Source organism: Cloeon dipterum, chromosome 3 (genome assembly GCF_949628265.1).
Source record: "Cloeon dipterum chromosome 3, ieCloDipt1.1, whole genome shotgun sequence".
Classification (NCBI taxonomy): domain Eukaryota; kingdom Metazoa; phylum Arthropoda; class Insecta; order Ephemeroptera; family Baetidae; genus Cloeon; species Cloeon dipterum.
The window spans coordinates 19,625,959-19,648,450 of NC_088788.1; the positions used below are offsets into that span (position 1 = coordinate 19,625,959).

General features: G+C 39.6%; 1 protein-coding gene across 1 annotated transcript in view; it reads left to right on the forward strand.

Annotated features, from left to right (window-relative positions):
• Positions 1-3,666: 3,666 nt before the first annotated feature.
• Positions 3,667-22,492, forward strand: part of jhamt (juvenile hormone acid methyltransferase) — a 32,067-nt gene continuing 13,241 nt past the window's right edge. Inside the window, exon 1 of the mRNA XM_065486895.1 lies at positions 3,667-3,727. The gene's annotated coding sequence lies outside the window, so the exon portion shown is untranslated. The remainder of the gene's footprint in view (positions 3,728-22,492) is intronic.

Below are 22,492 nucleotides of genomic sequence, written 5' to 3' on the forward strand. Positions count from 1 at the left end.
CCAGGGGATTCGATCTCGTTTTCCCCGCCAAGTTCATTTCAATAAAATTCGCATTATTCATTCCGAGTCGGTCCAAAGAGGAATAGCCGTCTGCACAGATAAAACGGGCAGAAAAGCCGGAGAAAAGGAAAAATGATTGTTCGCAATCGGTCCCGAGAGAGCTTTTTTGGATTGAAACGAACGCAACAGGGAGTGCGAGTAGTATCTGGACTAGCTGCCACTTTTCTCCCTCCAATGATGTATAACGTCCAAGTCAATGTCGCTCTCACTCAAGATTCCCAATCTACAATAGGAAACTACAAGTTTACGTTTTACTCATCCAAAATATGTACATGCCGTTGGCTATTTTTATAGTATTTACTCCCTTCTATTTTCAAGATCAATAAATATTTTGCTGCTTTGACATTTTACCAGGCATACTTGTAGATTATATAATTCTTCTGATTTTTAAAAACTTCGTTTTCTTATCTAATCACAGATGATTTCCCAGTTAATGATTTTAAAATGTTCTTTTTTCAGAAAGGATAAATATCTAACGAAAAGGAATTTGAAATCAGGAAGTTTTATCTAAACATAACTTTTTGAGAAGCTTTACTGTGTACTTGGTTTGTTCAACGAGATCGATGATCACTTCCAACTTGAGAACTTGCTCAGCTTGCACAAGACTCCTCCAGAGATATGAAAGCTATTCTGTCTTGACACATCTAGGTCGGAGAAGCAATGAATATTTCTCGGTGGTGAAGTTGAATCACAGTGCTTCTAGAATCAGAAACTGCAATTTAAAACAAGGAGGGAATCTTTTGAGGTTTTTTTTCTTGAAAAGTTTAGTTCAGAAAAAAAGGAAATAACATGATTTATTTTTTGTTACGTGTGCAAGTTAAAGTGGCACATATTTTTGAAATGTCTCTCATATCTCTAAGTGACTGGAAGGTACCATGTCAAATTTTGAATTGAGTTTTTATTATATTTTTGTGGAGGGAAAGTTACCTACAATACGCATCATTGTCTTTGGTTGCGAGAACAAGAGAAGGTGAGCGTACAGTTCAGTGACATATAATTCGAGGTTCAATATTAGTTAGAAAAAGTTTCTCCAGATCAATCAAGGTAAGTGGCACTGGGTACCAACATTTTTTAATAATTTCAGTTCAATTTGAAACTAAAAAAATTAGATCTTAAAAATTATGGTTTGCCCAAGGTTAAATAATATAGAGGTCTTTCTTGTCATTTTCTGCAAAACATAATATTTGCAGCAATACTCCGCGGAATTTCTTTTTGAGAGCATTAATTGTGACGATCAATCTGGGGATTTAATATGCACTCAATTACTGATTTAAACTTATGTGCGTATATTTTCAATAATAAAAAAACATTTAACAAAAAATAACGAAATTTCCGAAATTTGAGGAAAACTTTCCCCTATAAACCTTTTTTTGCATTTCTGGTCTAAACACTCTCAAAACTATCAGCCTTTTTGCTCTGGTAAACACGGATAGTAGCAATTCACAGAAATTAATGGCTGACAATGGCTATGTTACAATGCGGCGAGTAGAAATAATCGGCGTGCCAGCCAACGAGGTTTGCTAATCAGGGGCACAAAAGTTTGTGGCTTTTCAGGGCCGCGTGTGAGAGAGCTTTTTGAGTGACATGCTCTCCAGAATAATTGATTAATGGCTTTATTAATTAAATATCGCGCGGCGCGACATAATGTGTTTTATTCCACGTGTAATACACACACGCACAATGCCTCCTCCCGCGCAATCGTTGCAACAATGGCGAATTGCTCGTTCTCCGGCCTTTTTTGGCCGTTCGCCGCCGCGTTCTCTGCGCTTTGCTTATCCGCTGCATGACATTGCACAATGACACTGCACAACGCTTTGTCTCCAAACGTATTTATCGCGCAATCCGATGACAACGCGCGACACACTTAAAACTAAGTTTTGGAAAATTCGCTGACATCACAATCAGAAGTGAGAAGAGTAGTCAACCTTTTTTCATTTTTTGCTCGATTTAACACTGCCGCATTACTTGTGATTGATCTATTAAAACTAGCAGGGCTTTGTCAAATATGGAGCAATAAATTTTCAATGTGAAGTGCTTTAGTATCACAAATTTATATAATTGTTTATTCTTGCTTAATCAATACACCAATAGCAATTCAGGTCTTCCGCTAATCCTTACCACCCTTGATCTCCCAGCTAAAAGGATAGATTAAAAAATGTCCCTAGCAGTGAGATCATTCACTTCTCATTAAGTTTCTATTAGTGATATTAAAAACGAAACATTCAAATTATTTTTAATCGAAGCTACTGCATTTGCAGCTGTAACCTAAATTCTTAACTAATAATTCAGTTTTTGATTGATTACCTTTTTTGAACGATTAAAGGTTTTACGAGAAGCATTTTACCGAGATCAGTTTTCGTCGTAATTATCCTGCAAGAAACTTCCTCAATTTAAGCATGATACGACTATACCAAAGTGTGCTAATACTCAGCTTGATCTATAACATTCATAGATATTTAAAAATATACATACATCACTTTAATAATTAAAAACATGCCACCTGAATAATGCAAAGAAAATATGGAAATTATAACTCATATTTAATTATTTTAAGATATCAAATTTTGTCAGTTCTGCTTTTATAATTTTCACACGAACGTGAGATTTTTCCTTAATTTGAAGTGTTTCTTAGGTGAATGTGTGAAATTTCCGCAGCTTTCCTGGCAGTCGCGTGTTTCTTTTTCCATCTCGGCCGCGTCGACGCGGGGCGGCGAACGAAACAAAGCTGGGTGTGGATGCAAAAGTTCCTGACAAAGTGACTGCGGCTGCAGAGAAAGGTCCGCCCCAGCAGCCGGCTCCGGCGCAACTTTTGCGAGCCGAGTGACTCGGCGTTTTCGCCGAATAAAATAAATGATGGTCTCGAATAACACGGGCGGAAAAACTAAAAAAGAAAGCCAGCAGCGAGCGCACGAACGAACGGACCCGGCGAGCGGGGAGGAAAACGAAAACATAATGGGAAAAGCAGAGAGCGAGTGAAATAAAAAAGCTGCGGCAGAATGAAGATTGAGTGAATTGCTGCTGGCTGCTTCTCGAATTGCTCTGAATTTTTGTACCGTCATGCTTCGAGAATTAACGCATAGAAGGGACTGGATTTTCAGTTCCACTAACTTTTAACTGGTCCGCATGTCCGCATATTTTTTACGGAATTCAGCAGTCGAGCAATAAAAAATGGGCGAATTTATGAAATTTAGGTTGATCTTAGACATTATTTGCTTTTGTTTCAACTTTGATTTTTCTTTAAGAAATATTAACAAACATTGAAGTTATAGTTAAGATGTCACCACTTAAGGTTAATTAGCGTAAATTATAATATGTATATTTAAGTTTAAATCTACAAGCATTTATATGTGGTGGTTTAACGGGAAAATATTTTTTCAAATCTGTTTAACCTTGTTAGAAATTTTTACTTGAGTGTCATAATAATTTGAGGCAAGTCTTCTATAAGGCTTGACACCAAAAAGTAATTAAAAGCTTGTATATAGTATGAGAAGTCATGAACCAATTTTGGAGCTTTTTTCTCAACCCATCTCCCCTCAACCAATTCATAAATGACGAATTGAAGAAAACTTTTTTAGTTGGAGTTCTTTCGTTGACTGTTGAAAATCCGGTCTCTCTTTCTCGCTCTCTTTTGGACGTTGACTAAAACCGTGAGGATTTCATCAATTGAGTGAGTGTGCATGAATAATAATATTATTATGGTGCTGACACACCCCCGTGCGAACATCACTCATCGTGCGAGGAGAGGCAGGCTCCGTTTTCGCGTTCCAGGGCAGTACCTGCCGCTTCCTGCTCTTCGGGACAAATATTTGATTCTCGTTCCTCTCATTTGCATTACATCCATCATTCTGGCGCCTGTTGTTGTTGCTCTCGCGCCGTGATAGATGATTTTCGCAGCGCGCGCGATGATTGAAAATGCGCCGAATATAATATTATCGTCGCTCTTCCGCTCTCGTGCTGCTTTCTTCCTTCCCAACTTTTATTTTTTGCTGCAAATTGCATTAGCATTACGAGAACTTTCCACTCTCTGACATATTGAAAGGATTCGATCCAACTTTTTCCGCGTCGAATAATAATGCGATGAAATTCCGCCGGCGGCGCGGCTTTTTGTGGAGTGCGCTTTTTAATGCGTTTCGCGGCCAATTTGGCTTTTCCTGCTCTCGTCGCCGCTGCCACCGCCTCCGCCAGTGAAAGCTTTTCGTTTTCTCGCGCAAAATGTGATTTTGTCATTAAAACGACGTTTAATGCAGCCTCGACCTTCTCCTCGCTGCGAAATTTGCTCGGTAAAAACGCCGCGCCGGAACAATTTCAGTTTATTAAGTTGCAGACGTTATGAATAACCAAGTTTCTACGCAGCAACAGTTTCTCAACTGCGGTGTGTGTTCCATAGCGGGACACGTGTTTTCGACACTCTTTTAATTTGTATGTTGGAAAACGTTTTGATGCTCTTCGCGATGGTTTGAATTGCTCAAAGTTGCAAAAAAATCATATTGTAATCAACACCTAAGCTAGAGAATAATATTTTTTATCACTCCTTCACCAGATCGTAAGGTTAGAATTAATATATTTGAAATTGAATAGCTCAAATAAAAAATTTCGATATTTGAATGTCAATAATTATTCCTCTAGTTTTGGAAGATGGCAATCATTTGAGCGAGTGGAAATTGCAATTATTAATATTACCATTCAAATTGGAAATTAGTTGCATTTGAAAGTAAAATCAGCGGAAGCAGTGATGGCAAATGACAACAAAAATGAGGCAGCACGCGCGCTCTCATCAAAGGGAGTGAGTGGCGGAGGAAAATGCAAAGGGCACTCGATTTATGCATGCCGCCGCCGCAACAGCGAGAGAGAGAGAGAGAGAGAGAGAGAGAGAGAGAGAGAGAGAGAGAGAGAGAGAGAGAGAGAGAGAGAGAGAGAGAGAGAGAGAGAGAGAGAGAGAGAGAGAGAGACTTCGTGGCACTCGCACAAACAGAGTGCAGCGAGAAAAGCAAAGCTGCTCATTTGCATATTAATCAGAGTGGTATAATTACTGGCGGAATGCGTCGGGCCGTCTCGATTGGCCTGATTCGATTTGACGCGGAAAACAACGGGCCCAGACAAGAGGTGCACCGTGACCCTAAAATGTTTTTGAGGTGTCTTAATTTGTTAAACTAAAAAGTATAACTAGAACAATTTGGTACTAAGATATAAGTACTTTCATGTTTAAAACCATGAGTTATTATAAATTTTTTATTATAAATGAAACATTTTTAATGTTCTACATAAAATTACCTTAAATTAATCAATATAACATGCAACACAAATTTTTTACTCTTTGTTTTAAACTAAATATTAAAAAATAATAAACCTATTTATTTAGCTCGAATCTATCCATAAAGTTTGATCATCTCAAGTTAAACCCCTCAATATATAGAAGAAGTAAATAAAATAAATTGTTAAAATAATAATTCTCAAAGTGTCACGATGCTTGCATAGTGTAGCGGTTCCCGCTTATTGGCGTTAACTTAGTTTGTAACCTATAGATGTCGCTATTCTTTGTGATAAGCTTTTCTCATTTACCCTGTATAATCCACCTTCACTGACCGCTCACCTACGCACGCATACGGTCATGTCGCATTTACCTCTCCGGCCGGGAGTATAATGTCGTGCGCATATATGACGCTTGTAATAACTTATAGACCCGAAGATAATACCGGGGTAAGCATTGTATTTAACTGTGATAATAATTATTGTTATTCTCGACTCGCATATTGATGCGTTAATTAATTGTTTATATATTGACTTTCCTTTGAGATTTTATTGTGAATATTTATTATGTAATATTTACAGTCTTAATTATGGATTAAATCTACGTCTACAAAGGAACCAGATGCATTTCCTTTTGGCTCGAACCGAGTAACCCACATTTGGTGACCCCGACGGTGACGCACGGAAATTTGCCCATAGACGCGGAAATTCAGGAAATTTGAGATGAGAAGATGACATTCCTCACGCCCTGAAATTCCGAATCCACCTTCCAACGCAGCCCAACAACTTCAGATATTTCTACAATTCTCTGAATGAATTTTTATGTGGTAAAATTTATATTTCGAGCCAGTGACATTTCCCAAATTTCATTCGCAACGAACATTTCATAGCCAGTGATAGATTCCAGTAATTCTTAACTCGCCGTGAATTTGTTTAAATTGTTAACGCGCATTCTTGCCCACAAGTTTGTAATTTTAATCCCTTTGTGAAGCTAAGTAATTCCTTGAGTGCTCAACATACGCTTTTCAAATTTTGCTAATCGGTCTATGAGTCGAATCTTTCGCCTTCACTGCTCGCGCTACTGATGTCTTAGGGTCACGTCGCCCTGACATGCTACTGCGCTAGAGCCCCTCACGACCTAGAGTCATTGTCACTCTGTCGTCGCATAACGTTTCGCCGCTGCACGCCGGGGAAGCCGAGGACTGTTGCGAGCGGCCGCCTCGAGCCCCCCAGTCCCTTCCTTACCGATTTGGTATCGTTTTGGACTCAGTCGAGTCAACGCCGCGCCGTGCCCGAACGTTCCTTCGTCTTTGATTCATCCGCGCCGCGCAACCGCCGGCTAGGACCATCATCGACAAACGCATCCGCGAACACTCACAGCCCTCTGCTAGCATTACAGCAGAAGTGAGACAATCTCGGTTTGCATTTCAACCAACTCTTTATGACTGTACTGTCCGAAAAGCATTCATTCCTCAAGATTTATTTTGTAAAACGCAATTTGTTTCTTTCCGGCTTCCAGCCTCAAAGGGGGGGCACTGTAGCGGTTCCCGCTTATTGGCGTTAACTTAGTTTGTAACCTATAGATGTCGCTATTCTTTGTGATAAGCTTTTCTCATTTACCCTGTATAATCCACCTTCACTGACCGCTCACCTACGCACGCATACGGTCATGTCGCATTTACCTCTCCGGCCGGGAGTATAATGTCGTGCGCATATATGACGCTTGTAATAACTTATAGACCCGAAGATAATACCGGGGTAAGCATTGTATTTAACTGTGATAATAATTATTGTTATTCTCGACTCGCATATTGATGCGAGTCGAGAATAACAATAATTATTATCACAGTTAAATACAATGCTTACCCCGGTATTATCTTCGGGTCTATAAGTTATTACAAGCGTCATATATGCGCACGACATTATACTCCCGGCCGGAGAGGTAAATGCGACATGACCGTATGCGTGCGTAGGTGAGCGGTCAGTGAAGGTGGATTATACAGGGTAAATGAGAAAAGCTTATCACAAAGAATAGCGACATCTATAGGTTACAAACTAAGTTAACGCCAATAAGCGGGAACCGCTACAATAGCATAATATGATGTGTGCGTTGACGCTTGATACATACTTTACACTGTTGTAAGAAGTACTCATTTTAACACTCAATAATTCCAAGGGAATAGCTGTGTATAATAAAATAGAAATTCGTCGGACGGAATCAGCTGTGTGCGGGGGAGGAGATTAACGATTAGGTGCGATATGGCGAGGAGATGAGTGCGACATATTGAAAAATGAGCCGATGATGAGCTCGGCGTGGCTGATTTTGTGATTTTGCGATGCAACTGAGTGAGAACGAGAGGAGGAAAGCACTCGGATCGAATCCTTTCTTTGCGACGTGAATTAATGAGAAATGCACCCCTCGCTCCTCACCACCCACCTACCCGCACCCATTAATTACGCGCGCGAGAGCCAGTCTAGTGGAAGAAAAACAGATTATCCGCCCGGCAGCCCAAGCCGCGCGCCGATATTTTAATGTATTTTCAATTTAACAAACAACTCTCGAGTCATGCAAGCCGCTTCCCTTCTCCCCCGCCCGTCTTGATTAAATCGCAAAAATTGATGTTTCAGCTACAGACGATATTTTCCCATAGCCGCCCATAGCTTAAACAGTGTTTTTGTCTCTCCTTTTTGATTGAAATGACAAAGGTGACAAATTTGCTTTAATTTCGGTAAATTCTTCTTGATTACAAGGGTTGCAGGGAGGAACAAAATGCCTCTTTCCTGCCAAAGTTAACTCTAGTCCTATTTTTCATAATTATGCAAAATTATTTTACAAAGAGAAAATTTAAGGAGAAAATCGATGTTTAAAAAAAATGTTTTAGGTTGGAAATTGTTTTTGTTTCATAAAAAACTCCACACCAAATAAGAAAAGTACAATTTTACGTTTTTGCTGTTCTGCTCTCGTCTGGTGCGCGTTTGTCAATAAAGAAGTCCATGAGATGCGAACAGATGCGACTCGCAGTGTGTTTTTAATATCATCTGGTGGTGCGTGGCTCGTCAGCAGAAGAGTTTTTATCACTTTTTTCCCGGCAGAAATGCAAAACTCCGCCTACCCCGAATAAAAAAAGAAAAGTTTCTGGTTGGCGCGCGCGGATGGCAAAAATAACGATTTTTCATCTTTCGCCAGCTCTCGCGAAATGTTTATTAAAAGAACATGAAAAGCGGCCATTAAGAGCGCCGCGCGCACACACAAAGAATGGAGAAAGAAGACGCTGCGCCGACGGTTTAATTTCAGCAGCAACAGAATACCAATCAACTTTCTTTCTTTCTCTCGCGGCAAAAATAAAAAAGGGCAGAGAGAAAATGAAAATGTGCTCGAGAGCGAGAGAGAGAGAATCTCGGAGAAGGAAAAAGTTGCCTTCAAGCTGCTGCAATAAACATATTGCTCGAGAATTTTTCTTTTTCCGCTCAGCGCGCTTTTAATCAAAACTTTATGAATGCATTAAAAGAAGAGAAGAAGCTGGAGTGGTAGCGACGGCGGCAAGAGCGCTTAATTAAAATTCATGTGAGCCCGGAATTCGTCACGTGTGGCTCGTCGCAAAGAGAACATGGCAGAATGAAAAGCCAATTTCACGGCAAAATAACTTTTATACACACCGTCAGAGACTAGGTACTGAGAATTAAAAGTTAATTGATGGTTTTCAACCTGAATATCTCCAATTTCAATACATAGCCGTCGGGAGTGGCTAATGTGATCCACGTTCCATATTTTTTACGTCGATTAAAATAAATTTACGATCAAAATAAATCTTACAAGGCATATATATCGGAATTATAAAAATTCAATATGCACAGCAAAAGCAAAAATTCAAGGAATGAGCATGGAGATGCATTTGCAGACAAGCGTAGTCGAAACACTTTGTTGCCAATGCTTTTTGATGATAATTTTTAATTAATATTTTATAAAATTTTATTCATTAAACCCGTCCAACCGAAGTATTTGCAATGTTTTTCAAAATTTATTGTAATTAGGTTAAATACAATTTCAATCACAGATAATGTCTTCTGTCACTTTTACCATTCACATGAGTATTCGTTCATATTATAAAATATTTTTCACCCAGATCCGTTTTAATCCAATTTCACGGAATTCTTTTTTCTTTGGACGTTATTTAAGACAGTTTGAAAACCACATTTGCACCAGCAAAAAGAATAATAAATTTATACAAATTGTAACAATACCGAGTTAGCTTTTCAATAATTTCCCGCTATTTTCTAGAATGCATTCATGTTAAGGAAAATGCTGCAGGAGATACGCACAATTTGCAATGCGTATGGAGTTTGCGTGGGAGAGGTTAGACTTCCCACAAGCACAAACACAAGAAGTGAGTGAGGCATGTGCTCGCATTTGGTTGTTTTTGTTGCCTGTGGCTGTGCAAATTCTTGAGAATTGGCTGCGAACGCAGAAATGACAAAAATAAAGTACGCTTTGATGTCGGCACCGCGCTCAAAAGAGGCTTTCGTTCCCCCAAATATTTGCCGCCACCGCCACGCTCAAAGGTCGGCGCAGAAATTTCTTTGCCCAGATAGTTTGATCCTCGACAACGGAGAGAGAGCGAGCGAGCGAGAGAGTTGAGTTTCAACAGCGGCAGAAACACTACAAGTGAGAGCATCTTTGGCCGGCCCGTGGCCGTGCCCACCTTTGTTCTTTCTTACATTCTGCGGCTGACGAGCCCTCTTTCTTGCCCACGTCGGAATCCGCTGCAACCCCTGCCTCGCACACGGCTTCCTCTCGGCGGCCGGGACTCGAATCCCTTGAAAGACGAGACCGAAATCTCGGCCTTTGCCTGCTGCGTGCGGCTAAGAAATTCCGGTGATTAAAGGTCCGACGCATGACAAGAGTTTTGGCCCAAAGTTGGTCCTGCCAACCACCCTTCTCAGACTCTGAAATGCGTCAAGTGCTGGACACAGCTCGAGGATTATGTTTTGCGAAAGAGGGCCAAGTTTTGGTCTGAGAGGCAACAAGATAAGAGCCTCAGAATCAGTATAAAATGGACAGGCTTCACATCAAAGTTGATTTTAAACCGGCTCTCGAAGTTTACTACGAACATCAATTCACCTCTTGAAATAATAGATAATTAAAGAATACATATAGTAGCGTTAATAAAAATTATATTGTCTACTTTGAAGTCTAAATTGAAACAGAAAATAGTATCCCGAAATTACCAACGATTTTCAATGAGAAAATAAAGTTAAATATCGCGTTCAGAACTGCATCTAGATATCAAATTTTAGACTGTTGTTATTTGAAGAATTGACAAAAAATTTGGGCAGGAAGGATTATTTTTTAAATAATTATTTAAAAATTATTATCTTTTTATTTTCATTTATTTCATGGATCCTTAATAATAAAACTTGATGCTTAAAAGCTCGCGGGTTAAAAATAGTCTATTATGTATGTAGCAAAAACAAGAATAGAAGATGAAAGTATAATATTTTTTATATTTAGAATGACATTTTAAATGCACTAGGCGTACAATTTTAAAATTAATTATTTCAGTTTCCAATTTTGTATAGTTTTGAGTTTTGAAGCTTTGCATACAGTAATTTTTCTTGCACGGCACTTTAGGATGTGATGGTTTTCTCAACACTCGCCACAAAATTTACATAATATACAATCATCATTTTTCATCTTTTTTAATTGAGAATCATCATTTGGTTCATATTTTTTTAATATATTGTCTGTATTTTCTTTTTAAATTGCGATGAGACGATTTCCCCAATTGAGACAGGTGACATTTTTTGTTATTTTCATTCGGGCATGTTTAAATTGTGCAATTTAGTAAATAGCGAGCCGAATAGAGTCAAAAGTAAGCATGCAGCCCGCACTCAACCACCAAACATTGTTTAGTCAGATAATGCATTGGAAGTGCACTATATAAAGTGAGCTAACCGCTTGGTGGAGTACGATTGCTTAAGCTACGGTTCGAGAGACAGATTCTTTAAGATTAATTTCACTTTGCATGACATTTGAGTTTTTTTTTTAATTATTTAAATTGCGTATTTAACATAGTTGGATCGTTAAAAATTAAAGCTCAAATTTTGCTAGCTTCCAGACAACTTGAGACCGCAATTCCAAGCACACCCAGCGAAGGAAGTTGCTACAGCCCAGGGGTGGCAATTAATGCGGGCGGCGGAGGGGGTTGAGACGTGGGGCCGCAAACAAATTTGCCAATTTAGCCGTGCACGCATTAATATTCTGAAATAATATATAACAGAGAGAGCGTCTCTGGCTGGCCAAGTAAGGACGACGGTGGCGCATGAATAAGCAAACAGTCCGCGGGGAGAAACCGAAGGGGTAATTTAGAGTAGTAAAAAAGCAATTTTTAAGGTGGACGCTTCTTTTGGAACAAGCGATGCGGAGAGAACGAACCTAGACCAGAGACGGCAGGGTTACGAATCATAATTCATTGATTGAAGAGCTGTGTCATTTAGCTGCCCTCAAATCATCATTTAATTACAATTTAAAAAAATATTTTATCCAAAATTATTCATTTTTATCAAATAGCTTTATCATGGTAACATAGCAGCTCAAAAAATGCTTATAAACAACTGGGTGCTAAATGTGTAGAGTAAAGAACCCTTCTAAGCCACGCCTTATTTTTTTTATATTATGCAGATGAAAGGATAAATTATTAAATGTGGGTCTGCCTGGTGAGCTCTTTTCTCGTTTCTCTTTCTCTCTGGCGCGTAATAAAAGTTGGCCAAATGAAAAATATGTAAAAGAGTTGTGCAGGGCGAGAGAGCGAGCTGTGCGACGAGACGATACACGTAATTTGATATTACAAAGTGGAATTAAAATTTCTTCTGCCTCGCGTCCTCGGGGATTCTGGTTGCCTGCGGTCCATGCGCAATTTAATTCATAAAACATGCCAGCGCGCACTCGACCCAAATTAATGCCGAAAATTCTCTTGGTGGTGTTAATTCAAACTACAAAAAATAGACAAGATTAAACATTACTTGCAGGCAAAAAACGATTATTTTAAAAAGGTTACATTTGCGGCTTTATTACGCAGAAAATACGACTTGTCTTGTGACTTTCGCAAAGTATGCTAATTGTAAGCGTGGTAAGACAAATTCAGAGTGATCTTTGTAATGCATCCTACAGTTCCATTGAAAATGTTTAAGAACTCATAAATATGCCGGTAATTGAGTAAAAATAGTTAAGCTCATTTTGTACAGCGTTAAGCAGCAAACATTTATAGCCCTAAAAATTTAAATTATAAATTATTTCAGGTAAATGTTATTGTTTGCCGAACAGCATAAACAATCAAATTCACATAATTTGGAATTTAGATATATATTATTTTGAATTGACCAAATCATGCAAACAATTTATTTTATCAAAGACTTTAATTTGTAATCAGGGAACAGTCAATCATACTTAATTTGCAAGAATTTACAATCCAACTAAAAGAATATTAATTGAAACCAACTAAAATATCATTGATCATCGATGGTGAATTAATTTTCATTTCATTTTTCTCCAGTTCTCTAAAAGATTACTTAGTTGTTTTATTTTGCTTTTGGTGAGACAATCCAAAGCTAAGCCACAGTTCTAAGACTGATTATGGACGAAAGCTAAAAACGAGGGTAGGCAATCCGCGCGACAGCGGCGACCAGCCAGTTGCCTACTCAATTGGCAAATGCGATGCGATCTGTTGGAAGGGTGACTGTTTGAAGGTTTGGATGGCAGGTGGCACGCCAGGACGAGGCGGACTGGAGGCGCCCTTCGAGGCGGAGCCTCTCCCACCTCGAGAAAGAGACACACACTCCCCATTCGAATGCATTCAAACGGCATGCTGATTGCGCCCGCATTCGTCATGCCATTGGCCGGCAGCCGGATCCCAGCGAGCACCGCCAAACGAGCACCGTTATTTGCCGAGGCGCCAGGCGCCCTTTCTGCATCCCTGCTCCCACCCCCGCCCGACGCGACCCCTTTCCGCTCGCTCTGCCGCGACTCAGTCAGAAGTATTTTCCAGCATTTCTCCGCTCGACTCCATTATTTTCTACATAAAGAACAGGCAATTTTATTTTTGAGTTGGGACTAAAAGAAAACCATTATCATGAATTTTCTAGATAGTTTTTATTTTAAAGTTTCTCTGTACAAACTTACGAAGTTTAATAAATGTATTGTATGTTTAATGTCCCACTCTCATTTCCTGAAAGAACACTATATTGACAACATCTTTAATATAAAATTTTTTAGCAGTAAAAATTAAAAATTTAATTTTTTTGGAAAGTGTGAAATACGTAGTCAAATTATAAATAAATTTGTTCTTGCACAAGACTGTCTTGCAGCTGTTCAAGTACATAGCACGCGTCTACAAATTTTACGCCCATTGAGCTGTTTGTGGGGCCGTGTATTCCTTAAACAGGTTGGCCCAAAGTCCAGCCGTCATCATTGCAAGACTTTTCAATGCCTAATTCCCAATCAAAATAAAATTGATCCAAGGTTTACCTAATTAATAGTAAATTCTCTTGGCATATTTTGCTACTATTCTCTTTGTATTTTTTATTATTATTTCAAGACTCGCAAGATAATCTAGAAAATTTTTCTCTCTATATCTATAGATCTATTTTCTTACTATAAAACTTAATTTTTTAATTTATCCCGTCAAAACTTGGAATTGAAGTTAAAATTTAGACGAAATCTTAATTTTCACTGTTTCGGGTCAAGAATGAATACAGCCAACACGCAGCAGCGCAGGGAGATATTCAGTGGTTGAGAGAGAGCACATCTCAAGCACTGTGAACCCTTTCGGCAGATCGATACGCCGAGTCTGCTCCTTGCTCACTACTGTCCTCACTCATCTCGCTCTGTTTGGCCCCCTCCCGCCCCCGCTGCTACGGAGGCCCCATAAAAACCGCCGCCGACGCTGAACGCGCGGCGCCAAAATGGCCACGAAGGTACTTTCAATTTTATTATTTTCAATTTGCCCCACAATATTTTTACGGCCGCGTGTAAAAGGTGCCGAATAGCCGGTGCGCAGCTGGTCTTGGCCCAATTCACCGCTGGCGTGAACAGACCAATTATTTGACTTTGTATGAGCACCAGTGCTGGACCCACTGCGGAGCTTGTTGTCTGAAAGACACATTGCATAGTGAATTGTTAGTTTAGGAAAGTTGAAGTTAGACATAAAAAGGGATCATTACATTTATTTGATACAATTGGTGACTGGTGCATTACGTTCTTGCATTTAAATATCAATATTTATTTATCCGGTGTTCTAAAAAATATAAATAATACTACCATTGAATATTTCTGTCAGTTGAAATTTAAGAATTTGATCACTTTAATGCTATAAAAAGTTCGCAAATATTATCACAAATTTGCCTCAATGCCAATTTTTTCTATTAATTCAATAAAAAATAGCTTTCGCAAGTTGCTTATTATCAGGGGAATGCCCACCTCGGAAGAGGTAAACCGATCTAATAAAAATAAAACTTTTAATCTGCTGCAGTTTATTTTAATATTATTTCCAGCAGTGCACTTTTCTTTTGTGCGAAAGACAATAGTCAAGAATTCTATCCCAAAGACAGAGTCGGAGAGTCGAATAAGCAGATTGGCAGAAGACGGCATAGAAGCAGAGATGGCAGAAATCAATATAGGTTTGAAGCTGCGGCGCGCGCCTCGCAATAAACAAGAAACAATAACGGGACGAATATGGGTACAATAACACCCATCGGCAGGGCAAACAAAAACCTTTCTTTGCGTTTAAAACACCTGCACGCCGCCCGTCGCCGCCGATCCATTACTTGAGCAAACACCGAGCGAGCACCAAAACAGCCGCAGCATTCCAAGCCTCCAAATTGATTCCTCCCGCGGCCTTTTATGCAGATCGAGCCCGTGCAGCTCATTCCACGCGTAATGCGTGCGATTCTGAAGGATGAATTTTGCACCTCAGGTCGCAAAGGAAAGAAATATTGAGAAATTCTTCCATATTAACCTTTGTGCCCTACATTGTATTTTTATGCTCTTTTGCCAGATCCCAAGTACATGTGTCTCGATTAAAGCACCGTGTTCGCAAAATATTGTATTGCAGACTTTAAAGAATAATAATAAAAAGAGTCTCGGTGTATTGCCCTGGAAATTATTAAAATTATATTTTTCTATCAAACGAAGCTCAATTGCCAATTTTACCAGCAAGGAAATTTCTGGAATGAAGACAGAGCCAGCATTAAATTTTAAGATAAGAGAAAGTTAAACAGGAAATAAATCTTCAAATGGGATTTGGAACTGTAACATTGGCGCTGAAATGACTCTAAAATTGTGTGCGAAGAGAATTCTAACTGGATCAATATATGGTTTAGAGAAATATATTAATTAATTAATTATTATTTGAAATAAATTTTGTTCTGCAATTTGTACATTAGTTCTCAATCTGGAGAGACATTCAGTTAACTGTTGATTTTGAAATGAATATTTAATCCCTTCACCCCATAGAAATTTCTTCAGCTTGCTCGCCCAAAACGAAATATAGATAACCATAAAGCTGTATTTTCGGTACATCTGCTTCGAAAATTTGGCTAGCAAATGTGGCGTGTGGCGAGGGCCCTGAGCAAACAGAGCATCCCCTGTGTGCTTTCGGTGGTGTGCTGCTGTGTTTTCCTGCCGCTGAGCATGCACTGAGAGCAATAATTCAAGGCCAGGTGAGCAAGCTCAATTGGCTGATCAGATTATTTCTTTTTGTACGGGTTTTTCACCGGCCGCACGCTAAATCAAAATCGATTCGGACGCACCGGCTTTTTGGCGATTGTGTTCGGCAGGTATGAAATTATTTACTCCGCGGATGGCCGGCTTTTTGCACTGTTTTGCACCAGCGCAGCACAAAGAGCCTCCCGCAGCAACACGCTCCGCTGAGCTTTGTATTCCGAGTTGCTTCGCACCAACGCGAGCCTTTGGACTTTGGAGCTGGGTTCATTTATATCATAATTCGACGTTGGAAATTTTTAAATTTGCATCTCCCTGCTCAATTTTTTAGGATAATAAGGCTATTTTTATGTGTAATTTTGCTCATTCTTTGACTCCACATAGAAAGGCAATATTTATTGGACCGTTAATTTCATATTAAATACTTTTTTGTGGTACAGTAAGCCCCATAGATGTAAATATTTATGAGTGAGAATTTGAGATAATTTATAAGAAAGATTGAAAAAATAGAGAAAATTTATCCCTATAGAAAATACTGCTTGGCACTAAAGTTGAAGCCCAACTTCCTGAGTTTTTCTCAACTAGTTGAGTTGAGGAATAAATTTATTGGAATTTAATGAGGTAGAAAACGTTTTTAAAATTATTTTTAAAGGTTCCTCGGACCTCCAGGGTGTCCGTGCTTCGAGCTGTTACAATTCCAAGTCTGAGCTATTAAAATACTCTAACTCTCTTCTATGGGGTAATTTGGAAAGAATATTTATACATTTCTTTGTTATTACCATTTAATTACTCGTCAAAGTCCAACACACAGATGAGACGCAGGAAGTGCTCGAGCGAGTGGATGAAGCGTCCGTCTTGGTTCACATCTCCGTGAAAAGTCCTAATTCGCACAGCAGCCTCTACTCGCATTCGCTTAACCATTTATTTACAGTTTTAAATATACTCCGCAAGATTGAAATGCTCAATACTCAATTATGCATAAGGTGTGGTTCGACACACAATTGGAGAGAAAGGTATCATTAGCACTGACATGGAAAAATTGAATATAAAAGACTTAAAGACATGTTAACCAAAGATGGGCACCAATGACTGATTTTTCACCGCGAAATCCCTTTGCCACACTAGTGAACGTCTTGAATGTCTCGAAAAGACCAAAATTTGTGCCATAAAGTGTAAGCAAACAAAAATGAAATAAAAAGGATATCTGGAGGAAAAGAGGCTGGGAGGCGCGTGTGCTGGGCAGATAAGGCCGGGAAAACAATAAAATGGGCAGGGGAGAAAAGGGGCGTCCGAGAGAGAATCGAAAGTGGTGGCGGCGAATCGATCGGCGGCCGCATATAATTTATATTCTGCTATTGTTTCGCGCGCTCGGCACTGGCGGCACTCATTTTTATATCAGAAATATACGCGAGGCAGAGAAACGCACCGGCGCACCGTGCCTGCGAAGGGGTGGGGGCCTGCGGGGGGCGGCCGGGCCCTGCGACCGGCTGATAAGCAATTTCGCATTCGGGCTCCATCTTTGTCGATACTATTGGAAAGCAATATTGAGAAATAAATTAGAGCGAGTGGAGGCGGCGGCTTTTGCAAGAGAGCGGCCATTAAGATACACAATCCCTTCTTCTTCTGCTTCTTCTTCTTCTGCCCTTGCCTCGCTAGCACGAGGAGGCCTCCCTCTGGGAGATAGCGCATTAGAATTATGCGACCGGCAGCCTCGACGCCGACAATAAAACACACCAGCGGTCTCCGCCGCCCTTTTGCCAATAGCGAGCGCCACGCCAACATGCTAAGTAGATACGTGTGTTTGCTTGTTCTTTCAAAACGGCGAAGCCCCTTTAACCAGCACGTCAGCCAAGACATAATAATATCAATAAATTTCAAGACCAACATTTCAATTAAATTCCATTTTAATCAAAATTCCAGCTCATAATTTGACAATGCTGTGTTCTACAAATTCATTTAAAACGATTTTATCGTGTTCCTTTGATTAAATTAAATTTATAATTATATAATTCTATGACTTGAAGAGGTGATGTGGATATTACCGGAGCTTCAGAGCAAAATCTATGCTGTCTGATTTTGTGTTAGTTAATAATCATTATTTATGAAATCATATTAAAATGTCTTAAAGTTGAAACTAAAATCACAGGGAGGTTCACAGGGGTTTCCCAAGATTTCATCTCTGTCTCTTTTTGATTGTTCTATGAGCTCAATTATTTGCAACAACCAGTGATTGAGAACCCTCTGCATAGGTGTGGTTTGGAATTTATTTTGCTGAGAAGGCCAAAAAATGGCTGCTGTCCGGCACGAATACTGTCCACTTTTAGCCACCCTTTCCCGATAGTTATCTAATACCGGCTGCCCAATGTCAGAGATGGAAAAAGGTGGTTTGTTTAGTGACTCGAAATGTTCAGATAGCTCAACGGGCTGCTGGGAGGCGCACCGGCGCCGACTTGCCACTTGCTGGTTACGCACCTTTCCAGTGGCTTTGGGGACAAATGTTTGGCGTTTGAATAAAAGACCTCGGTGCGGGGAGGAGGAAAGATGATCACATTTGCCCAAAGCTTCTCTGTGGCCACTTGCTCCATGATAACCGCTCGGCGGTGTTATAGGGACCTGGGACCCGGTGAGCTCATAGCCCACGGAAAGTGCTAAGCACAAGTTCAAATAAAAACCACACACAATAGTAATTTTGTGTTAAACCCTGGAGGTGTACAAATTTTTCACGAAAACACCTGAGAGAAAGAAAGAAAAATATGAAGAAATCAGCGATTATTTTCAATTAAGTTTCTGTGTTACTTTTAGCATAACTAATGACAAACACTTTTGTTATAATTTAAACAGCATAAAAATGTTAATTTGTACATAGAAACAAGAAAATATTTCCGAAGTATTATTGGCTAGTAGTGCTTGTTATTTTTGTGCTAGTTTTGTTTGTTAACCATCAAACTGTATGGCTCTTTATACTCAGAATTAATGTATTTTTGTAACCCATTAGAAAAATGGTTAAGAGTTAAATAAAAAAGGGGTGGTAATTTAATTAAATTATTTTTAATACTAGAAGTTGCAATGAGCAATATTTTTTCTTTAAATTATGTCTGCTGAAGTCGTTCAAGAGACAGTGAAATTAAATTTTTGGTTACTGAAAGTGCTATTCAACCAATATCGTCTAATTCCTAGAAATAACAAGATTTTTAATTGATTTGTTGAGGTCAATATTAAAATTTCAATCTGAATTCTTTAATGATGGCTTGGAATAGGAAGTAATTTCGTGTAGGTGGTCTTTTCGGTGAGCAAATTGAAGTTTTCCTTACATCGGAATTTGGAGCCGCGAACGAGGGAAAAGTTTGAGGCTGCGAATAATTCGCGACGAGCAGAAAATTTGGCCGTGATATTGAATGGAATTATGTGAGCGGGTGCTTGCGCGCGCCGCGCAGGTTGCATACTCACATACACACCCGTGTATATGGTCGGGTGTTGGTAAGGAGGCGATAAGGATCTGTGCAAACAAGAGGGGTGCAAATATGAATTGATCGGTGCCGAGATGATGAGTCGGCACAGAAAGTGCACTCGTAATGACGACTCGACTGCCGCTAATATTTGCTCGGCTGAAAGGCAAAAGGTTGTGCCAGCGCGCTTGCTTATCTCCGCCGACGGGAAAAAGAAGTCCCTAATGGCGCTTTGCTCACGAGAAAGAGGGCACTAACGCCTTTTGATTCTGCTTGCTTTATCTGCTCACGAGCACGCAATCCGAGCCGGAGAGATTTGGCGCCAATTTGCACTCGCGCCTCATCAGGGAACACTCGCTGTTTCGTTTTATCGCTGCGGCTCTGCTGCCAGCCGGCTAAATTGCCTTTTTACTGCACCAATCGTCTCGTTCGCTGGCTTACTTCGTTTCTTCGTCCAACCTTGTGAAACTTGCAGGTTTTTCAACTCAGTTTGGAACAAAAAAGAGTTTTGTCGAGTCAAAGGATGACAAATTAGATTTAGATGAAGTTGCATGGTTTAAATTTTGAGACGGCCAATGAAAAATGAATATCCGATTCATATTACAAAGTAAACTTATTTTTTGTGTTCTCCAGTTTAATTTTCACAGTTTTTAGAAGTTCAACTTATGTTTGAGATACTTGCAATTGTTTGGGAAGGGATTCAATAAATTATTAAAATTACTGGGAATAAGTAATAATTTTCTCTATTATATGTTCAACGTTTTATTTGACTCATTTTCGGACAAAAAAGAGCTTTAAAGATTTGTATGGCCTAGATTTAATTTAAAATTGAAAGAGCATTTTGATTTATTAGATTGGTCTCATTTGTTTTTTTTTGCATTTATAATTCTTATTATTCGAAATCCAATCTACTGGAGAATTTTGAATTCTATTTCATTTTTAAAAAAAAAAACGTAGTTTATTCAATAACAATTTAATTTATGAAATAGATACACCAGTGCATAGCGCTATTACTAATAGTTATATTGATCAGTTTATCAAACTAATTCAATTTGAACTTTTCGCCAATAGCGGTGAGCACCAATAATTGGCGTGGGACGTGGTTGCAGGCAAGGGCTGGAGCAAAGCGAAGCGCAAACAAACATTCAGACTTTTGAATCTCCTGGTGAAAAATCAATAGTTTGCTTTCGGCCGGCGATTTCGGCACCGCATCGGGGGTGGAAATAAAAGGCGAGGATTGGCGTAGGGAAAAGGCCACTGAGGCGCCCGGCGTTGGGAAAGCGCCAATTCGCGCAGTTGAATAAAATAAATTCTATTTGTCGTTTGTGGCCCAACCCCCTGGCCCGTGGGTGACGCAATCAAACAGCGGCGCGCGTTTCCATTTCCATTCCAACTGTGCAATTGTGCGAGATTTGCCGAGTGCGAATGCGCCTGCCTCGCCGCCACACCCATTCGCGAGAGAGCGAGAGAGAGAGAGAGAGAGAGAGAGAGAGAGAGAGAGAGAGAGAGAGAGAGAGAGAGAGCCCAACCGAATAATTCCCGGGGCTCGGAGACATACAAACCGGCGGCAATACTCGCAGGCGGAGCTGCTGCCTCTGACTTTTCTCTATCTTTGCCCGGGCACAGCGCATGCAGCAGGGAAGGGATGGGCTCACTCTCTCTCATTCTGCACCCCGACGGCCGTTCTCTCTCTCTCCGAGCAGCCCCCACAAACGGAATCATTTCGCCCTGCACAGGCATTATTCTCCAGCTGCCCCTCGCTCGCCCCTGTACGCCCCCCTTCGGCCCAAGCTGCTGCGCTGAGCCCGCATTTATCACTTTCGCAACGTTTAATTATACCCTTCTTTGCCGACCTCGGTGCACAACAACACCATATAATATTTTCTAATGTGCATTGATTTTTGATACATGCTTCACATTCACGTCATATGAATACTGTATTCTTTATTTCCCCCCTTGAAATTAGATTTAATGCAGATAAATAATAAATATATAACATAATTAAACAACTATCGCAATATTTTAAAACGGAGGAAGCTTTACACTGAAGTACATTAATTCTAAAATTTAATGCTATTTTTGATAAAAGAAAGTGTCCCAAGTAAGCGAAACAATAATCTGGCATTGTATTGAAAAACTGTTGATCTTCATCAAGTAAAATCGATTGTATAGTGGCTACAGAGAAAATTTTTAATTAAAGTTGTATGTGGATAGGGAAAAGAATAATACATACTTATTTTACTTGAATTTTAAATTTAAACTTTCTATGATCATTTATCATCTGAAATAACCATTCAGCAACAATTGTTGTCCCAAAATTCAAATGACCAATATAAAATAACTGAAACGGATTCTCATGCATTAAAATACCCCATTTCATGCATTGTCTCTTTATCGTTAGATGAATACAATAAAAATTTGACTATTTTTAGTGGTGTAACTTATTTTTTATCTAATGTACTACCTACAATAATACAGTCTTTGCGGCGTTCGCAACAAATCGCAGCAATATAAATGTTTTAACAAAGCTTTAATATGCAAGATTTCCAAATTTTTGAACAGTATTTGTGTCAAACAACAGCGTCTAATGAAATTGTAACTTTGCCCCACGCAATGAAAATTGGCAAGATTTGCTTTCATTCCTCTTTCGCATTTAAACACTATTTTAATTTGCAAGCTTGCTGAACGAGCATTTTAAAGGGCGGATAGTTGCGTGCGTCCACCGCCACCACGAAGGCTATAGACGTCTTAAGTCTTCCGCAGCCTCTTACCGGCTCGCGGGAATACAACAATATAATAAAAGCTGGTGCTGCTGAGGGCCAATCAATACGGACCTGCGTGAACACGACTGCAGCCGGCCTCTCTTCCTTTAAAACTATTTCTCTGCTATCAGAGCAAGCGCTCCCAGATATTATTGAAAGCAATCATTTGGGGCGAAAATTTTCTAAAATTTTATCTTTGTGAAATTTCAAATAAAGATATTGTCTGATGAGACTTCAAAAGTATTTTATGACCTTTCAGAAGA